The following is a 20,728-nucleotide window of genomic DNA, read 5'->3' as shown; positions in this document are numbered from 1 at the left end:
TAGCATTCTTATCTTTCTAATACCTTCTTGAACTTATGGAAGATATTTTTTATAGTTTTAATGTCTTTGTATAGTAATTCTATTATTTGTGTCATTTCTGACTCTGTTTCTAACGATCGATTTTCTCCTTCTTATGCATTATGTTTTCCTGCTTCTTTGCATGCCTGGTGATTTTTGACTGGATGGCAGATATTGTGAATTTTATGTTATTGTGTGCTAGATTTTAAAAAATTTATATAAATATTTTAAAATTTTACTCTGGGTTGCAGTTATTTGGAAATAATATGATCCTTTCAGGGCTTACTTTTAATATCTATTAGGAGGGACCAGAACAATCTTTAATCTAAACCTAATTTGGTTCCACTACTGAGGCAATATCCTTCTGAATACTCAACCCAATTTCCTGTAGATTATGAGATTTCTTCACTCTTGCTGTTGGAAATATGGAATGGTATTTAATAGGAATTAAATATACAATCAATCATAAATAATCTTAGTAATTATATGTCTTAAAGTCCTTGACTTGACTTTGTGCCTTTGAATACATTGTAGATTGATATAGAGTCTCCCAATTTTAAATTAACCTTGCTGTTATCCTAAGAACCACTTTTATCAATTCTGAATTTCTTTAATTATACTACAACTCTTGGAGTATAACCCAAGATACTAGACACTTCATACCCTGAGTGATTTAGAATTATTTCCATTTAACATCTCTTTAAAAAGAAGAAATAAAACTCTAAAAATTATAAAACTGCTAATTGAAAGAATAATTGGCAGACTAATCTCTAGTCATCTTTGATACCTATTTAATAGGTGCTAAGAAATAACCAAATAACAGTATAATATAGTTAAATTTTAATTCTACTTTAAATAAACCAGATCAAGACATCTATATTTTAAGGCCGACTTTTACTGACTTATTTTTCTTAAGGGGTATAAACAACTATTTATAGATATTTACCTTTCACCTTACTTAAGCTCATATTCTTAGAGAGATTTTAATTCTGCAGAGAATAAGAATGTGTTACTTAATAATAGGTCTAATAACTACTTCTGTTCCTTCTGTACTTGGGAGATCCATCAGTAGAAGGGCCCAAGACTTTTGATTAGGGACATAGTGGGAGATGGAGAACCTAAAAGTGTGTTGGGCTAAGGAACTGGAACAGAACTCCAAAGCAGGATCTGACTAGCATTCATACAGAGCCAGCACGTATTCCAAGCTGCATACATTGCCTCCTAATTCCAAAGAATCCTACAAATGCCATCTAAGCCTGCCAGCCATGAGCCCACTCAGCTTTCCACCTAATTCCTCATCCCCAAACCTTACAGAGAGTTTCATAATTTTAAGATACTTTACCCTATAATTATATGTATATAATAACTTTAATAATTTTTTGTAGCCTTTAGCCTTTGTAATTCTTATAAGAGGTGTTATGCATTCTGACCGGTAATGCTTAGGGGGAAAAAAACCTTTCTAATGGCAATAATTACATTTGGTTTGCACATACATGATTAAGCTGCTCTATTGTTTTTGGTGTCAATATTTTTCTATGTTCTTTATAATTTTCCCTTTTATAACTGCAAATTTTGGTCCAAGTTTCAAAATAGACCATATTAAGAAATACATTAAGTTTTCATAAAATTACACGGTTTAAATTACAAGTACTCTAAAACCTTCCTTGCTTTTTAAATGTTAAGATTAAGTTTCTAATACAAGTACTTGTGTGTTTACTTGCTCCACTTTCTTATAATTGGGAATAGCATCTTCCCTGAGGAGCTAGCATATTAGCAGGTGAATCTGTTATTATTACTATCAACATGCTTTTTTTAAAAAGAACCTTTATTTACATTTTTAAACAAGATGGTCAAGCCAGTTTAATCAGTTGACAAAACCCTGTGTATGAACAAGTATAAGACTTAAGGCAGAAAAATGTGATGAGAAAAAAATTTGTTTATCTCTAGACTTTTTTCTTTTTTGGCCCAATAATTTATTTTGCCTCAGCTTTACACGCATTCTTGTGACGTTGCAGGACTGGGGAGGGAGGAAGTAAAGAGGGAGCTGTAACTGTGGTACATATCTGAAAGCAAGTGTTAGAGAGGGAGTGGAGGACGCATAAGCAAGCTGGTTTGACCAGAAACAGAACTGCCTGTGACAGATTAAGAGACAAGCAAGGCTTGGAATCTGAGAGCAAGCAAAGAGAGTGGAAATTTACAGCTGCTCTCTGTGAGTGTTCAAGTGATCATTTTCTGGTAACGTTTTCCGGTGGTAACTGTTACTCTTCAAAAAGAGGGACAGAAAGTCAAGACCGAATTGTGGAAACTCTTCTCTCTGCCACGCCTGATAATAGGAGGCAACCTCTATTAAATGGACGATAAAGGTTACTTCATCTAAAGTGCTTTGAGCTCAAGAAAGAGCTGTCTTCAGCACCTCACCATGTGTCTACGTTTTGTTGCTTAGAAAAGCCTAGGCATTTCTGTAACATTTGGTGAGTATCAAGAAGGTTATCTATACTGGTTTATAGAAATGGAACGAATATGATAAACTTTAGTTTTAATTGAGGTTCTGCAGTTATTACTTATATATTCATTATAAACCGTGCTGTTACCTTGTTTCTTTGTGCATAATGAATTGCTGTTACTAGGAGAGGTTTAAAAAAACTACAAAACAATACTTCTCTGTTGCCTAAGGCACTTGAACCATTACCAACTATTCCGTGTTCATGGAATATCTTATTTTGGAAATGGGTTTTTATTTACAAAGAGTTTCCAAAAATAAAATAGTGGCAGTACAGTGTGCCATTTTTCATGTTTCTTTTTCAACTGCATGAAAATTTGAAAGTTATCTCTTTCTGTCTATTGTTAGTAAATTTTAAATTATCACTGTATTTTGTATTATAAATTACAGCATTCTCTCATAATTTAAATAAAAATGTTGATACTAGTATTTAAAAGGATATATAATTTAAATGTTGACTGCTTCTGTTAGACCCAATAAGTGACACCTGATTTTTCCTGCTTTATGTAAAATGAATGAATGCACTTGGGTTTCTAAGTAAGGAATAAAAAGCAGTTATTTTGTTATTACAGTTTATACCAAGCTTTCCTCTCATATAATCTTATTCTGTTAAAGAGCTAATATAACCTGGGGTGTGTGTGTGCGTGCTTGTATAAGCAATAGAGCAAAGAAAAATAAACTCTTAAAAATATCTATTCACATTCCAATAAAACCTTCTTTGTATAATCTTAAAATAGGAGAGTGTATGCTAATTATATATATCTTTTTAAAGACATGGATGGAGGCATGTAATCATTCTTCTGTAGGAGGAAGAAAGTGTATGTTGTTAACTGTGAAATTGAGTCACTGCATGAAGATGCACCACTCTAAGCAGAGTTTCTAATCTACTCTCTGCTAGCCTCAAGAAATACATATGTCTTTAGTTATAGATTCAAGCAAATCCTTTAAGGCAAAACAACTGAAATGAGAACTTCTGTAGCGTATTAGTAAACACATTAAAGGGGCTTGTACCCTAGATAGACTATAAAATGGCTGTACTTTCTCTAACATTTCCTCTACGTGTACAGAAACCTGTAGAACAGGTTTTGTTTTGTGGGATTTTGCGAGTTTTTTTTTTTTTTTTTTTTTGACTGTTGACCTATGTGTAAGAAGCAGCTCAGCTGGTCTGTGGAAACCTTTTCTGGACTAGTTAGTATCTTGCACTTAAAAGTAAACATCATAGAGATAATATCACAAACTTACTTTTATTTCTTTATAGATTTTCACATGCTCAGTCCTTCTTAGACTGGTGGAAAATTATTTGCATACAGCTTCACACTCTTCAGAATAATTTTTTATTTTAAACTAGTCATTTACTGTGTTACCTTAGTGATGGTACCATTTCCCAGGCCCATAGGAATGTAAATGTAGAAATAAAGAATAATGCATTCCCAATTTACAAATGCTTTGTATTTCAGAAGTTTACTTGTGAAGGGATTGTTGGAAATTTAGAACCCATTTTCCCTGGGAAACAGTTTATCAAGTGAGTGTTGGGCATTTGTTATAGTTGAGGAATATATTTTACCCATGCTGTAGAAAAACCATTGCTACTTGAAAAATATAGGAAAGTCAATTCCAATGATGAAACTAAATATAAAATAATTATGTTGGATAAGATATTATTTTTATTCTAAATATAAATGCTTAAAGAAAAGCAAGTTTAATAGCTGGATAGGTATTTGGAAGGATGCTTATGGGTTTTCTGGGTACTTTCGTGAGCTTTCAAGGTTGATTGCACTGTTTTTGAGATCTGATCTGACATTGAAATCAGTGATTTCTCTTTTTCTTGCTACAAGAATATTTCTGGCCATTGAGTTCATACTTAGCCATTCCTAAGGTCTAGCCCAGTGTGTGGCACATAGTAGGTACCTGATAGTAGTTACTGCATGAGGACTAAACTGTTTCTTTGGTTCACAAAATTGAAATGAGTTATTTTCCAAGATATACAAAAAAGGAAAGAGGCTTAGGGGCACACGTTTTTCATTATGAGAAAGAGATGATCTGACAAGAATTGATTGAATTGTGAGATGTGAACAAAGCAAAAGTAAGATAGAATAGGTCTAACTCTGAAGACAGCAAGAAAAGACCATGGTATAACTTGGTTGCTATCTTGAATGAGTAGGAATGGTGACGAGGGGAGGCAGTTTACAAAGGTATCTTGAGTACATGGGACATTCTAAAGTCAGGTGTCAACTTTAACTCAGAAGGATTCTGTCTTTGTAAATGTTTACTAGGACCCATATGAAGAAATGTGACTTCTTTGGAAAACTTGTCTTGGGTCTATCCAAATTAACTTTATTGGTCCTGAAAGTGTCTCTGAAGTGCCAGTATATGAAATTTAAAAGTCAGTAATGCAATATGCATATGTAATGAAATAATAATGAAATAAACAATACAGTAGATGCAGGTTTCGGTTATTGTGGATGATTTGTAATGGCATAAAAACTCTTCCATTTGATCAAGAAATACTTTCTTTAGTCTATTTTAAATCTTATGTAAAAAGTAATGATTTTGATAGTCCTAAATGGTATATAATAGGTTCTTAACAAATATTTACTGAATGGATGAAGGTAGATTTGGACAATTTTCCATTTCTGGGATATATATGTGTGTGTTTACATGCACATATATATTCATAATGTGGCTTAAAGATTATATTTAGCTGATAGTCACATAACAAAGAAAAATCTATTAAAACTATATTAGCATGTCTATTAATTATAGTCAAAGTTGGTATTCTATTAATTATAGTCAAAGTTGGTATTTCACTAATTAATTAGTTTAAACAGAGATCTTTACTGCTTGTAAGTGAGATAATATACTTTCCAGTTTTGTAACTTAAATGTCTCAAATTTCTAGCAGAACTCATATAGTCTCTTCCAACTTTGGAAGGGCGAAAGATTATATTAAATTACTCAGCCAGAAAAACCGAATCAACTTCGAACAGCTTGGGGATAACAGACAACTTTAGCAAAATCACTTTCATCTCTACTCTCTCATGTTAATGTTTTTATAGATTGACAGGTCAAAGACAGGCACAGGGCTTACTGAAGCTATGAAATGGTTGTATTTCACACTATTTGTATAAACCGTGCCTTAATATCAATAACAGCATCTAAACAAAATTTGTTATGTGTAATATGTATGTGCTTACAAGAAAGAATGAAAAATGAATTATGAGTTTCCCTTGATAATTCTATTTTTAAAGAGTAACCATTTGTTAATTTCAGTAAGATCTAATGCTTTAATGATAGTTACCAGTTTTTGAGAATACTGACTTAGGTTCAGATCTGTGCTATAAATTGAGATTGTAAAATTCTACCATAAAATTTTCAATCATTGACATTTATTAATAGCTAATAAAGGCAGAAAATTTTGGCTCTGACAAATGACTAAAGCTGTCAACAAAAACATTAGTGTGAACCTAATGAATAAAGTTACTAGTTTTTTTTTTTTCTGGAACTACAATAGCCTACTAGGATCCTTAGATAATAAATGTAGTAGTAGTTGTATATATTCCTAACATTATGTGTTAATTATTTTTAAAAATGTATTTCAGTGTTACTGTACATTAGAAATAAAGAGTAATTAACAAGGGACATGAGTTTCTCATTAAAGAGTTTTTCTTCTGATGTAAGTCTGACTGATGCTTCCAGATGAATGGGACTCATAAAAAGCTCCTCACAACTTTTCCATTTCTGTGTAAATTGCCCATTTTTAGAAAATGCCTCTCCCTCAAATTCGGTTAATAAAACTTATAAAAACAAGTTTTTCTTAGTCATTTTGAAATGAGAAAAAGGATTATCCATGCAAGTCATTATTTATACTTCATTGTTTCACTCATATCTATAGGTTTTCAAGTACAAAATTCAGTTGTGGTGCTTTGTAATTACATTTAGGATGTATATTTTAAAATGGAAAAATTGAAGCATAGAAGATACTGATTGGAAGATTCTTTGACATATATAATTTGCTTCATAATGATATGGTATTATTACATATATAATGATATGTTTGTAACTTAACCATCTCTGTGAAGGCAATTCTAAGTTATGTTTTTTGGGGGAGAGTCTTCCTGGATACAGTAGCAAATACAGTAGAACTTTAAGGTGCATGTTTTTGTTTTAAGATTTTTGTATAATCAAAAGCACCCATTTTAGGAGAACGGTTCAATTAATATTGACATACATATGCACTCATCTAACCTCTATCCCATTTAATTTTTAGAAATGAATCTTACAGGCACAATTATTTGCCATGTACATTTGATTTCATTTCTTTCTATCTGTGAATCCTATTTGGAATACAGATAAAATAATACTATCCCTGAACTTTTCTGAATTTTATTTTATTTTATTTTAATTTTTTTGAGATGGAATCTCAGGTCTGTCACCCAGGCTGGAGTGCAGTGGTGCGATGTTGGCTCACTGCAACCTCTGCCTCCCTGGTTCAAGTGATTCTTCTGCCTCAGCCTCCTGAGTAGCTGGGATTACAGGAGCGTACCACCACACTGGCTAATTTTTGTATTTTAGTAGAGACGAGGTTTCACCATGTTGGCTAGGCTGCTCTCGATCTCCTGACCTCATGTGATCCGCCCACCTCAGCCTCCCAAAGTGCTGGGATTACAGGCATGAGCCACTGCGCCTGGCCCTGAAATTTTTTTTATGTGGTGGTAGGTTTATTTTAATTTTTTTAGTTTAACAGAAGGTGCCTGTGCCTTAAGTTAAATTAACAGGCTCTTAAGAAATCATTTTGGAAATGTTCCTCTCTAACTCATTGTTGATTGTAAAATAAACTTATGTGAGGAAAAGAAGGTTTATTTTTTAGTTGACTTTCTTCAGATGAGTTAGCGGTTTGGTTATACCTCTGGAAATGTTGAGACTTCTCTTTTGGCTTCAGAGATAAATTTCCCACTCCCTTCAGTTTTCCTGGGAAACCCTTGACATTCAAAATGTTATTTAAAAAAAATTTTTTTTCAGACAGAGTCTCACTGTGTTGCCCAGGCTGGAGTGCAGTGGCACAAACATGGCTCACTATAGCCTTGACCTCCCAAAGTGTTAGGATTATAGGTGTGAGCTACTGCACCTGGCCTCGAATTATTATTGAATAGCATAGTTGCAGATTAGATATTAGACATTTTTCCCTTTGAAATATTTTAAGTGGGATAACAGCAAGGGCATTTAATGCTCCAAGTGGCTATTCTCCTCTTCCCCTAGGTCCTTTCCCACCCCCATCCCCCCCACCGCCAACTCTCCTTTCCATTTATGTCACTGAACATATTCAGATGACTCACTTGAGTGGCTGATTTTGGGCCGTCTTCAATGGTGCTCACACACAAGTTAGGAATATGAAATATTTTACTGTGTATTAGGAAAGAGAATGCTGCCAAAATCTACTACAAAATCTACAGGGCGTGAGTTCCCTGGGAGCAGAGTTGGATGATCTTTTTTGGCTTTCTCTCCAGAATCTGAGCCAAGTACTACTCTTTATGAAACTTTATAGCCAAAGGAATCATATTTGAATAATGCTTTGAAAAGACAGGACAGGCCAGGCGTGGTGGCTTACGCCTGTAATCCCAGCACTTTGGGAGGCCGAGGCGGGTGGATCACGAGGTCAGGAGTTTGAGACCAGCTTGTCCAACAGGGTGAAACCCCGTCTCTACTAAAATACAAAAATTAGCCGAGCGTGGTGGTGAGCGCCTGTAATCCCAGCTACTCAGGAGGCTGAGGCAGGAGAATCTCTTGAACCCGGGAGGTGGAGGTTGCAGTGAGCCGAGATCATGCCGTTGCACTCCAGCCTGAGCAACAGAGTGAGACTCCACCTCAGAAAAGAAAAGAAAAGAAAAGAAAAGACATGACAATCAGATATTCCACAGTTTGAACTAAAAAAAAAAAAAGGTTATTTGTTTATTCATTCAAAATACCATTTAAGAGAGGCATTTCTACTATAAAAGCATTTGCATGATCTATTATACAAGCTTTGGAAAAAACAGAACATTTGAAGGAAGAAGGAAATTAAGCATCCACGAGCAAACTACATTACTTGGAGGCACTCACTGTTAACATTTCAAAATTATTTTTTCTATACATAGGTTTTGTGTGTTTGTGTTTTTGTTTGCTTTACATAGTTGTAGTTATGCTACGTAATTTAGGATGCTGTTTTTTATCTTAACATTTCTATTCTATTTCACATTCTTTGGAAATATTTTCATAGACATATTTCATCAAATTTAATAAGTTACTGGTTGTGGGACGTATGGGTACTTTATGTACAACCGAGAAAGAAAAGAACCCGCCTGTTAGTGTAAGGCACCAACAATTGTAACACCTAAGCTTTGAAGATGTTAAAATGTAAAACAACTGTAAAAAGTTTAAAAGTTTAAAAAATCTGTGACATATGCTAATGTTCCATCAACTGGGTATATCACAATTTAATTATTTCCCTCTGTTAGATCAGATGTTTCTCAGTTTTTTATGATAAAAAATTACAGCAAACATTTTTGCATATAAAGATAGTTCCTTATTTTAGTTTATTTTCCTAGGACAGATTACCAGAAATGGAATTACTATAAAGCCAGAGGCTATGAACATTTTAAGGTTCTAGATTCATATTTGCCAAATTATTGTCTGATTTATATCCCCACCAGTAAGAAATGAGAGCCTGTTGCACAATACCATCATTAGAACTGAGTTTGTCAAAACAACAAAAAACTTAGTAACATAATGGACAAAATAGTCTTTCACTTTGAGTTTGCATTTTTTTTTTATTATAGAGAATGGTTAAACATTTACTTGGCCGGGCGCGGTGGCTCAAGCCTGTAATCCCAGCACTTTGGGAGGCCGAGGCGGGTGGATCACGATGTTAGGAGATCCAGACCATCCTGGCTAACATGGTGAAACCCTGTCTCTACTAAAAATAAAAAAAAAAAAAAAAAACTAGCCGGGCGTGGTGGCGAGCGCCTGTAGTCCTAGCTACTCGGAGGCTGAGGCAGGAGAATGGCATGAACCCGGGAGGCGGAGCTTGCAGTGAGCCGAGATCGCACCACTGCAGTCCAGCCTGGGCGACACAGCGAGACTCCGTCTCAAAAAAAAAAAAAAAAAACATTACTAATGTGTTTATTAACTATAATTCCTCATTTATGGTTTTCCCTTATCTGTATGTTTCCTTAATGGTTTTCTTAATTGTCTTAAAGAGATCTTTCGTAATGATATTAGCCCTCCATCTTTCAGATTCATATCACAGAATTCTCTAGTTTGTTGTTTTCCTGTAATTTTAAAAAATTATTTTATCTATAGAAATTCAAATGTATATTTGTGGAATATTTGTATTCACTTTGATTTGTTGGTCTTTTTCTTTGAAATTTTATTTTGTCATTTCTAAAATTAGAGAAACTATTTCACATCCAGAAATTTGAGAGTCACTTATATTAACATCTCTATCTGGTCTGTATTGTTCATTGATGTGTTTGTTTCTTGTGCTATTACCGTGTTACAGTACTTTATAACACCTTTCATTTCATTTCCTCCTAAGGAATCTTCCTTTTTCAAATTTGTTATTTTTGCCTATTTAGTATTCTTGACTAAATTTAGATATCAAAAAAATTTTTTTTGGACATTTGATTGGAACTGTACAAACTGTGGACTTCAAGAATAACTGACATTTAAATAATATTTATTCTATTAAAGAACATAATAGGGTGTGTTTTTTTAACCTCAGATCTTTCCTATCTTAATTATATAGGTTTCTCCACAAGTCTCTTCATTATTTCAGAAAAAATAAATGTGCTCATTATAAATAATGCAGAAAAATACCTACATGAAGAAAGTTAAACCATCACAAACTCATAATTTAGATAATATAATTAAGATTAGCTAAGCCATGTTCTAGAATCATTCTGTGACTATAACATTAAAAGGATGGCTAGCTGAAGGGATGAATAGATAAATAGACACATACATCTATTTCTCTGTTTTATTTGTTAGTTTTCTATTTCAGGAACAGTAATTATCCTATTTTTGAAATTAAGGTTTTGTAGTTTTTTAAAATACAGATCTGGTATAGGTTTTGTACATATTTAGTTGGCAGTATGAACAAAATATGCTTTTATTATGTTTTCTGGCTGGCAATTGCTTAGATGTGAAAGCTGTATGTATATTTATCATGTATTTGACTATGTAACTTCTACTAATTTCAGTTGTTCATATTTTTATGTATGTAATCATATTGTCTGTTAATTATAATTTTGTCACATTCTTCCCAAATTTTATAACATTTATTTTATATTTTTATTATTTACATTATATATTATATTATATATATTATATAATTATATATTTTGTTATATATTTATATTTATAGCATATATTTTATACCTTAATGCATTAACCACAACATATGGTAATGATAGAGTGATTGTGATGACCTTCATTTTATACCGCCTCTTAGTAAGAATGCCTCCATTAACCATTATTTTGTAAATTGAGCTAAGATTTGTATCTCTCTTGGTTTTAATTTTATTAGATACCTTTTCCATATGCCACTGAGATAATTTTTATTTGACTTATTGATATAATTTATTATATTCATCAGTTTTCTATTATTAAAAATCTGATTTGGCATTTTATTTTGTAAACACAGCCTTTGATTTTTATTGGCCAGAATTTTACTTAGGGTCTACATTGAACATATTTAAACTGAAAATAATTTAGATCACTTTCCTAGTAGCTCCTGTTTCACTTCTGTCAGTAGCTACCTTTTATCTCTTTCCCTACCAGACTCCTGTTTTTTGTTTTGTTTTGTTTTGTTTTTGTTTTTTTTGAGACAGAGTCTCGGTCGGTTTCTGTCTCTCCTCCATCTTCCTTTCTCTTCCCCCTATTCCTTCACTATCTTCGTCCTTAGATAATTTTAGTTTGCCCTCACATCTGCATAATTGGTAACGTATAGAATTCTAGGTGAAAACGTATAGAATTCTTTTTCCCTAGAAACTATGTAAACAGTGTTTCACTGCCGTCTGTCATTTGGGGTGAAGTTACCAATCCTGATTCCACTCTGACAGTCTGGTTCTTAGGTGCCACTCTAGAGTTTTCCCCTTTATGGAAGTTTGTGGGATTTCTCTTTAGAGTTCAGAAATTTCACCGTGTATCTCGGAGTAGGCCTTTTTGCATTCCCGCCGTGTGATAACCATGAGTTTACTTAAATCTGAAGACATGTTCAGCTCTAGGAATTTTGCTCCCTTTTTATTTGTTGATGCATTTGTTACTCTCTCATCGGTTATCTCTGTTTTTTTCTTTTCCTTTAAGAATTTATATTCAATCAGTATTGGCTCTCCAGCTCTACCCTGTATATTTCCAACTTTTCTCTGAATTAGTTCTTTGCTTTTCTTTGTATTTTACTCTTCATTTCAGATTTCCATGGCTTGGTCTTTAAATTGCGGATTTGTTTTTCAATTCTATACCCTTCTGCCAATCGGCTATTCTATTGCGTTGCATGTTCTTAGTTCCAAGAATGTTTTCTCATTGATTGTTTACTTCTTTTCCATAGCAGCCTGTTCTTATTTTATGGATGTGATAGCATAGCATATCTTTTGGGTATATAAATATAATGTAATTTTTACCATCTCCCCCATGGTTTGCTATATTTATTTTTATATTTCTCTTTTATATTCTTGATTTTCATCAAACACCTCATGATTCTTGCATGTGATTTATTTATATTTATTAGCGAGGAACTGTACTGGTTGGTATTGGCAGCTGGTATGACTTTCTTTAGCCACCTTATAGAATTGGGCAAAGTAGCTGGGCACAGTGGCTCGTGCCTGTTATCCCAGGACTTTGTAAGGCTGAGGTGAGAGAATCACTTAAGGTCAGGAGTTCGAGGCTGCAGTATGCTGTGACTGTGCCACTGCACTCCAGCCTGGGTGACAGAGCAAGAACTTGTCTCTAAAAAAATTTTTTTAAATATGAAATGGGCAAAGTATAGAATTAGGAAATGTACAGAATAAGAAAGTTAAAAAGCTTGTATGGGCCAGGTATGGTGGCTCACACCTGTAACCCCAACACTTTGGGAGGCCAAGGTGAGAGGATCTCAGGAGTTTGAGACCAGCCTGGGCAACATACAGAGACCATGTCTCTATATAAAATTAAAATTAGCCAGGAGTTCGAGGCCAGCCTGGGTAACATGGCAAACCCCATCTCTACTAAAAATATAAAAATTGACTGGACGTGGTGGCACCTGCCTGTGGTCCCAGCTACTCGGGAGGCTGAGGTGGGAAGATTGCTTGAACCCAACAGGTCAAGACTGCAGCAAGCGGTTATCACACCACTGCACTCCAACCATAATGGGACAACCTTTTACCAACTGTCATACTGGTGAAAGTTTTAAATTCTGACAGGTCTAAATGTTAGGAAGGATGGGCAATAACTGCAACTAACACTACATAGCTGTGAAAGTATAAATTGGCATAAAAACTTGAGAAAGCAATTTGGCCATATTGAATGAAGATGACCATACCTTTCGTCTCTGCTTTGAATCTATTTTAAAGCAGTGTTTTGTTTTTTGAGACAGAGTCTTGTTTTTTCACCCAGGCTGGAGTGCAGTGGCTCAATCGAGGCTCACTGCAACCTTTGCCCCCTGGGTTCAAGTGATTCTTGTGCCTCAACCTCCTGAGTAGCTGAGATTATAGGTGCCTGCCACCACACCCAGCTAATTTTTGTATTTTGTGTACACTGCATCCAGCCTGTACTACATTTTTTATCTGTTTATCTTTTGATGGACACTTAAGTTGGTTCCATGTCTTGGCTATTGTGAATAAGGTTGCAATGATCATGGAAGTGCAGATATTTCCTTGACATACTGATTTCAGTTCCTTTGGATATATACCCAGAAGTGGGATTACTGGATCATATGGTGGTTCTATTTTTTTTTTTTTTTTGCATATCCTCCACACCATTTCTTATAGTGGCTGTACTAATTCACCTTCCCACCAACAATGTACCAGAGTTCCCTTTTCTCAGCATTCTCATTAACACTTTTCTTTCTTCTTTTTTATTTTGATTGGCTGTGTCACAATCTATTTACCAGCCAATTGCTGCATCCAGGACAGGGAATACTCTGGCCAAACCTGGGTCATGTTCCCACCCTTTTGGTGGGGTGAGGTGATGTGGGAAGTATAGCAGACACATCTATCACCAGAAGAAACCCAGACCAAACAGCTACCAGAGGTTTTCTTCCTTTTCTTTTACTTCTCTGATTCAGTTATTTCTACTTCTATCTTTATTTCCATCCATCTTTTCTTGGAGATTTTTGGGGCAGTTTCCTTTTTAACTTCTTTAGTTGAATCCTTATTTATTTTTATTCCTATATGAATGAGTTATAATTGTAGATTCTCACCCTCCCACATGTTCTGCCAACAATATAAAGGCTCCTTTTCAAGAACTATTTCTGATTTTTTAGCATTAATTTTGTTGAGCTCTTTGTGGGCCTCATTCCATCTCATCTTTTTGTTCCATTTTTAGTAAACATACACTGTCTGTTCACACATAAATGGTATATTGGCTAAAGATTTAATTATGGGGTTATAGACTTTCCTTCTCAGAACTCTAGGTTTTCTCCATGGCCTTGGGGCATTTGGTTCATGGAAGTCCAAAACCAACCTGATTTTTATGCTTTCATTTGTTTGTTTTTTTAAGGTCATTTTGTTGGAATGTGATTTGAGAAGGAAATGTTTATTTATTTTAAAAGCCGCAAGACACTGAATGTTGGATCTTATCATGAATCTCAACTAGAAAAATCTTTCGAATGATCAAGTTTAGATTGTTTTTCTGTTTATGCTGTTATATCTTTGATTCTGTTCCATTTTTAATTCCTTTGTTGTTTTTGGCTTCCTATCCTCCCCCTCCGTTGTTGTAACACCTGTTTGTTAGGGGATAACACTCCACTTTCTTCATATTGCTATAAAATACCTATATAGATATAAAGATAAACATATTCTATATCTTTTCTTCATCATTTTAGTTTTTTCAACCTTTTCTTGCCTTCTGGGAAAATTTTGGATGTGTCTGTGTCTCTCACTACATCGTGAGCCCTTTGAGGCTTCTGTGTTTTATATTTCCTGTTCAGTGCCTAGTACATTATAAGTGTTCAGTAAATACTTTTTGAATGAATACATGCAGACTAACTAATTTTGTACCTTGAAGTTGCCCCAGATCCATTTTCTGTATTGTTATTCTGCTCTATGCAGTTTGGGATTCCCAGTCTGCATTTTGGGCATGTGTGTGTTTATGTGTGTGTATATGTGTATATTTTCAGTCTTTTACCTTGGCCAGCTCTTTTTTTGTCTAAAAGAGCTTTTTGTCTCCTTTTCTTCTTTTCTTAAATTTATGTCTGTTCTAGCTTTATAGAGAATTCATTTCAGAAGCAACATTTCTTGCCCAAGTCTGTAGGGCATTTATTTCCTTTTCTTGTGTTCCTTTAATAGTAATAATAATAATAATAATAAAAACAACCTATTTATTGTTTATTCTGCTTACTGACTCCTGGAAGAGGAAAAGTATAACAGGGCCGTTGTCAGTCCACTAACATTTCTGGGCTGCGTGGCCTGCAGTCAGCATTAATGCTGAGGGCAGGTTGATGTGCATGGTCTCAACACAGTTTTCAATGCGTAGGAGGCGTTTATCTAGTGTCAGTCTTCTGGACTAATGTGTGTCTTTTCCTGTCCCCACTGCCTGCTTTGCTGAAATAGTATGTATGTTCTTAAAACTCTGAGGTAGACTTTATGGAAAAATTACTGCCCACCACCTTATCCCCACAAGGCACCATTGTCAGGCCTCTCCATTCCTTTTGTTCCCACCTTAAGCACTTTATCTTTGGCTTTATCTTTATCATGAGAGGATACTGGGGGTTAAAGACTCAGAATGGGTGTGGGGCAGTGGTGAGTAACCTAGAGCCCTGATGCTCAATCTTACTCTAAGAACAACTTCATTTTACAGATAGAACAAATGACACCTAGAAGGGGGTGATTAACTTCTTTTGAATCATACAGTAGATCAGTTACCAATCAACTAGAGGGAGTTTATGTGTCTTGTGTTTGTGTAGAAGGTTTGAGTGCTACTTGGCTCATTGCTTAAATGAGCACCAGTGGGCTAAATGATGTGATTGGAGTAGATGCATATATAGTGACCAGCATGGTCGCCCAGAGTGTGAGAAAGGCAGCCTCGAGTTTGCAGGTGATGGGGCAGGTGTTTAGTCTAGGAATGGAGTGGGGCTGGCCATGGTCTGAGAAGAACTGGGGGAGGCAGGAGAGTTCTGCCTTAATTTGCAGGGGTCTGGGTGCTGGAACTCAAGCATAGTTTAAGAATATGAGTTTTGATTTTCTTCAAAATGTGGTTCCCAAAATTGAAGAATAATGATCAGGTGAAATTTTAAAACATTGTTAAACTAATCTTATTACAATAAGTAGGTATAGGAAAGTATGAGTATAATTTTTTAAAGGAGATTGTATCGAGGCAGTATACTGTGTGTTATTTCCCCGTTATATAACCCCATTTCCCCTAAAATGTTTGCTTTTTCCACTTAGTAATAAGCTTCAAAGAACAGATATTGTGTTTTTCTTGTTCGTGGCTTTATCCCCAGTATTTAGCAAAGTGCCTGTGCTCAGTAATTACTCAGATTATTTATTCAATGAATAAATGAACAAACCCACCATCAGATGAAAAGGGGAGATAGTGGGCTGGGTGCGGTGGCTCACGCCTGTAATCCCAGCACTTTGGGAGGCTGAGGCGGGTGGATCACAAGGTCAGGAGATCAAGACCATCCTGGCTAACATGGTGAAACCCTGTCTCTACTAAAAATCCAAAAAAAAAAAAAAAAAAAAAAAAAAAAAAAAAAAAAACCCTGGGCGTGGTGGTGGGCACCTGTAGTCCCAGCTACTCAGGAGGCTGAGGCAGGAGAATGATATGAACCTGAGAGGCAGAGCTTGCAGTGAGCTGAGATTGCGCTGCTGTACTCCAGCCCGGGTGAGAGTGCGAGACTCCCTCTCAAAAAAAAAAAGGGGAGATAGTGAATCAGAAAATGCTAGCTAACCACCAGATTGAGTTGGAAACCCTGAAAACGTTTTTAATTCAAGTAAATTAGCATTAGCTTGTTACAGTGAAAACCAAGCAGAGTAATAATGGACAAAAGTCATATCATTTCTATGATACCGTGTCATAATTTGTACTCTGGGCCGGGCGCGGTGGCTCAAGCCTGTAATCCCAGCACTTTGGGAGGCCGAGATGGGCGGATCACGAGGTCAGGAGATCGAGACCATCCTGGCTAACACGGTGAAACCCTGTCTCTACTAAAAAATACAAAAAAAAAAAAAACTAGCCGGGCGAGGTGGCGGGCGCCTGTAGTCCCAGCTACTCAGGAGGCTGAGACAGGAGAATGGCGTGGACCCGGGAGGCGGAGCTTGCAGTGAGCTGAGATCCGGCCACTGCAGTCCAGCCTGGGCTACAGAGCGAGACTCCGTCTCAAAAAAAAAAAAAAAAAAAAAAAAAAAAAAAAAAAAAAAAAAAAAAATTTGTATTCTGTTTTGGTGTCAGGGAGTATTTAAAATTCCTACAGTTATATATCTTTCCCTTAGTGCTGTAGAACTACAGGGAGAAAGAGAGCAATTACAGGCATATCTTATTTTATTGTGTTACACCTTTATTGTGCTTTGAAGACACTGTGTTTTTGAAAAATTGAAGGTTTATGGCAACCCTGCATTAAGGAAGTCTATTGGCACCATTTTTTTTCAACAGCATGTGCTCACTTTATATCTCTTGATACATTTTGTTAATTCTCACAATATTTCAAACTCTTTCATTGTTAGTACATATGTTATGGTGGTCTGTGATCAGCGATCTCTGATGGTACTATTGTAATTGTTTTGGGACACCACAAACTGTGCCCATAATCGATAAATGTTGCATGTGTTCTGACTGCTCTATCGACTGGCTGTTCCCCTGTCTCCCTTTCCTCAGGCCTCCCTGTTCCCTGAGATACAACAATACTGAAATTAGGCCAGCTCATAACCCTTTAAGTGGCCTCTAAGTGTTCAAGGAAAAGGAAGAATCACATATCTCTCACTTTAAATCAAAAGGTGGAAATGATTAGTCTTAGTGAGGAAGGCATATCCAGAGCTGAGGTAGGCTGAAAGCTAGGCCTTTTGCATCAGTAAGTTAGCCAAGTTGTGGATGCAAAGGAAAAGTTCTTGAAGAAAATGAAAAGTGCTACTCCAGTGAAAACACAAATAATAAGAAAACAAAACAGCTAATTGTTAATACGAAGAAAGTTTCAGTGGTCTGGATAGAAGATCAAACCAGACAGACATTCCCTTAAGCCTAGTCCAGAGCAAGGCCCCAACTCTCTTCAGTTCTATGAAGGCTGAGAGAGGAAAGGAAGATGCAGAAGAAAAGTCTGAAGCTAAAAGAGGTTGCTCCATGAGGTTTAAAGAAAGAAGCTGTCTCCAGAACATAAAAATGCAGGGGAAAGCAGCAAGTGCTGTTTATAGAAGCTGCAGCAAGTTATCCAGAAGATCTAGCTGAGATCATTGGTGAGGGTGGCCACACAAAACAACAGATTTTCAGTGTAGATGGAACACCCTTGTATTGGAAGAAGATGCCATCTAGGATTTTCATAGCTAGAAAGGAGGAGTGAGTGCCTGGCTTTAAAGGACAAGCTGACTCTCTACTTAGGAGCTAATGCAGCTGGTAACTTGAAGTAGAAGCTAATACTCATTTCCCATTCCAAAAACCCTAGGGCTTTTAAGAATTATGCTAAAACTATTTGGCCTGTGCTCTATAAATGGAACAACAAAGCCTAGATGACAGCATGGTTTACTGAATATTTTAAGCCTTCTGTTGAGACCCACTGCTCAGAATAAAAGATTCCTTTGAAAATGTTACTGCTTATTGACAATGCACCTCATCATTCAAGAGCTCTGATGGAGGTTTATAAGGAGCTTAATGTTGTTTTCATGCCTGTTAACATCCATTCTGCAGCCCATGGACAAAGGAATAATTTTGACTTTCCAAACTTGTTAAATAAATACATTTCATATGTTCATATTGTTCTAATAAAAGTTTAAAAAATGAAAGAAATATATTTCATAAGATGCAAGCTGCCATAGTGAGTGATTCCTCTAATGGATCTGGGCAAACTAAATAGAAAAATCTGCTGTAAAAGATTCACTATTCTAGATGCCATTAAGAACATTTGTGATTCATGGGAGGAGGTCAAAATATCAACATTTTCAGGAGTTCAGAAGAAGTTGATTCTAACTCTCATGGATGACTTTGAGGGGTTCAAGACTTCAGTGGAGGAGGTAACTGCCGATGCGGTGGAAATAACAAGGGAACAAGAATTAATAATAGAGCCTCAAGATGTGACTGAATTGCTGCAATTTCATGATAAAACTTGAACAGGTGAGGAATGTTGCTTCTATGGATGAGCAAAGAAAGTGGTTTCTTAAGATGGGATCTACTCCTGCTGAAGATGAAATGACAACAAAGGATTTAGAATATTACATAAAGTTAGCTGATAAAGCAGTGGCAGGGTTCGAGAGAACTGACTTCAATTTTGGAAGCAGTTCTACTGTGAGTAAAATGCTAACAAACTGCATCAATGCTATAGAGAAATCTTTCATGAAAGAAAGAGTCAAAGTAGCAAACTTTATTGTCTTTTTTTAAGAAATTGCCGGCGCGCGCGCACGCGCGGCAGACATTACATCCAAGAGGAAATAATCCAGGTAAGGAAGCACAAGCTAATCAAGATGTGTAGTTCTGTGGCTGCCAAGTTATGGTTTTTGACAGATCGTCACGTCAGGGAAGACTATCCTCAAAAAGAGATTTTACGAGCACTGAAGGCCAAATGTTGTGAGGAGGAACTGGACTTTAGGGCTGTGGTGATGGATGAGGTGGTGCTGACAATCGAGCAAGGAAACCTGGGTCTGCAGATCAATGGAGAGCTAATCACTGCCTACCCACAAGTGGTGGTAGAGTACCAACCCCTTGGGTGCAAAGTGATAGTGACATCACTGTTTTGCACCATCTAGAGAAGATGAGATGCCGGTTAATGAACCGACCTCAAGCCATCCTGAACTGCGTTAATAAGTTCTGGACATTTCAAGAGTTAACTGGCCATGGTGTTCCTCTGCTAGATACTTTCTCTTATGGTGGCCATGAAAATTTTGCTAAAATGATGATGAAGCGGAAGTACTGGAGTTCCCAATGGTAGTAAAGAATACGCGGGGTCATAGAGGTAAAGCTGTTTTCTTGGCTCGAGATAAGCACCATTTGGCTGATCTAAGCCATCTTATTCACCAGGAAGCACCATAGCTGTTCCAGAAGTATGTTAAAGAGTCTCATGGACGGGATGTACGTGTCATTGTCATGGGAGGCCGTGTGGTTGGCACCATGTTAGGTTGTTCAACAGATGGGAGAATGCAAAGCAACTGCTCATTAGTTGGTGTGGGGATGATGTGCTCATTGAGTGAACAAGGGAAGCAGCTAGCTATCCAGGTGTCTAATATCCTGGGGATGGATGTGTGTGGCATTGACCTGTTGATGAAAGATGACGGCTCCTTCTGCGTCTGTGAGGCCAATGCAAATGTAGGTTTCATCGCCTTTGATAAAGCGTATCATAGGTCTAGATGTAGCTGGTATCATAGCAGACTATGCTGCCTCCCTTCTACCCTCTGGCCGGCTCACCCAGCATATGTCCCTGCTCTCTGTGGTGTCCACTGCCAGTGAGACTAGTGAGCCGGAGCTGGGTCCCCCAGCCAGTACTGCTGTTGACAACATGAGTGCAAGTTCCAGCTCGGTTGACATAGACCCTGAAAGCATGGAGTGGAGTGGAGGGAGAGCTGCTCACCAAGCTCCCAGGGGGCCTGTTCAACATGAACCAGCTGCTAGCCAATGAAATCAAACTACTGGTGGACTGACTCCACTGGTAATTAACCAACAAAACCCTTGTAAAACTTTCTTTCTTTTCTATTTTTGAAACCAACTTGCAATGCTGTTCATGGAGGATGCTCAGGAAGATGAGATAAAATTAGTAGGATTAGTTGGAGAGAGTGGGAGATAGATGAGACCTCTGCTCGTAAGATGTTACTTTCATTTACAAATCCTACAAATAGAGAGGCAGAATAGG

At 36.4% G+C, this 20,728-nt stretch overlaps 2 protein-coding genes and 1 pseudogene across 12 annotated transcripts in view; 2 read left to right on the top strand and 1 right to left on the bottom strand.

The window, feature by feature from the left end:
• CAB39L (calcium binding protein 39 like) overlaps positions 1-20,728 on the top strand; it is a 135,994-nt gene that overhangs the window by 44,583 nt on the left and 70,683 nt on the right. The window contains exon 1 of one of the 11 annotated variants that reach the window (XM_050766349.1): positions 2,392-2,489. The exons of the other annotated variants lie outside the window; for them this stretch is intronic. The gene's annotated coding sequence lies outside the window, so the exon portion shown is untranslated. Of the gene's footprint in view, positions 1-2,391; positions 2,490-20,728 lie in introns of those variants that run through there. 11 annotated transcript variants of the gene reach the window in all.
• The window catches only part of PHF11 (PHD finger protein 11), a 211,056-nt gene that overhangs the window by 128,251 nt on the left and 62,077 nt on the right, over positions 1-20,728 (bottom strand). The window lies entirely within an intron of this gene.
• Positions 11,181-20,570, top strand: LOC126940439 (beta-citrylglutamate synthase B-like; annotated as a pseudogene).

This window comes from Macaca thibetana, chromosome 17 (assembly GCF_024542745.1).
Source record: "Macaca thibetana thibetana isolate TM-01 chromosome 17, ASM2454274v1, whole genome shotgun sequence".
Classification (NCBI taxonomy): domain Eukaryota; kingdom Metazoa; phylum Chordata; class Mammalia; order Primates; family Cercopithecidae; genus Macaca; species Macaca thibetana.
Note: the sequence above shows the minus strand (reverse complement) of the source record. Positions and strands in the feature narration are given on the sequence as shown.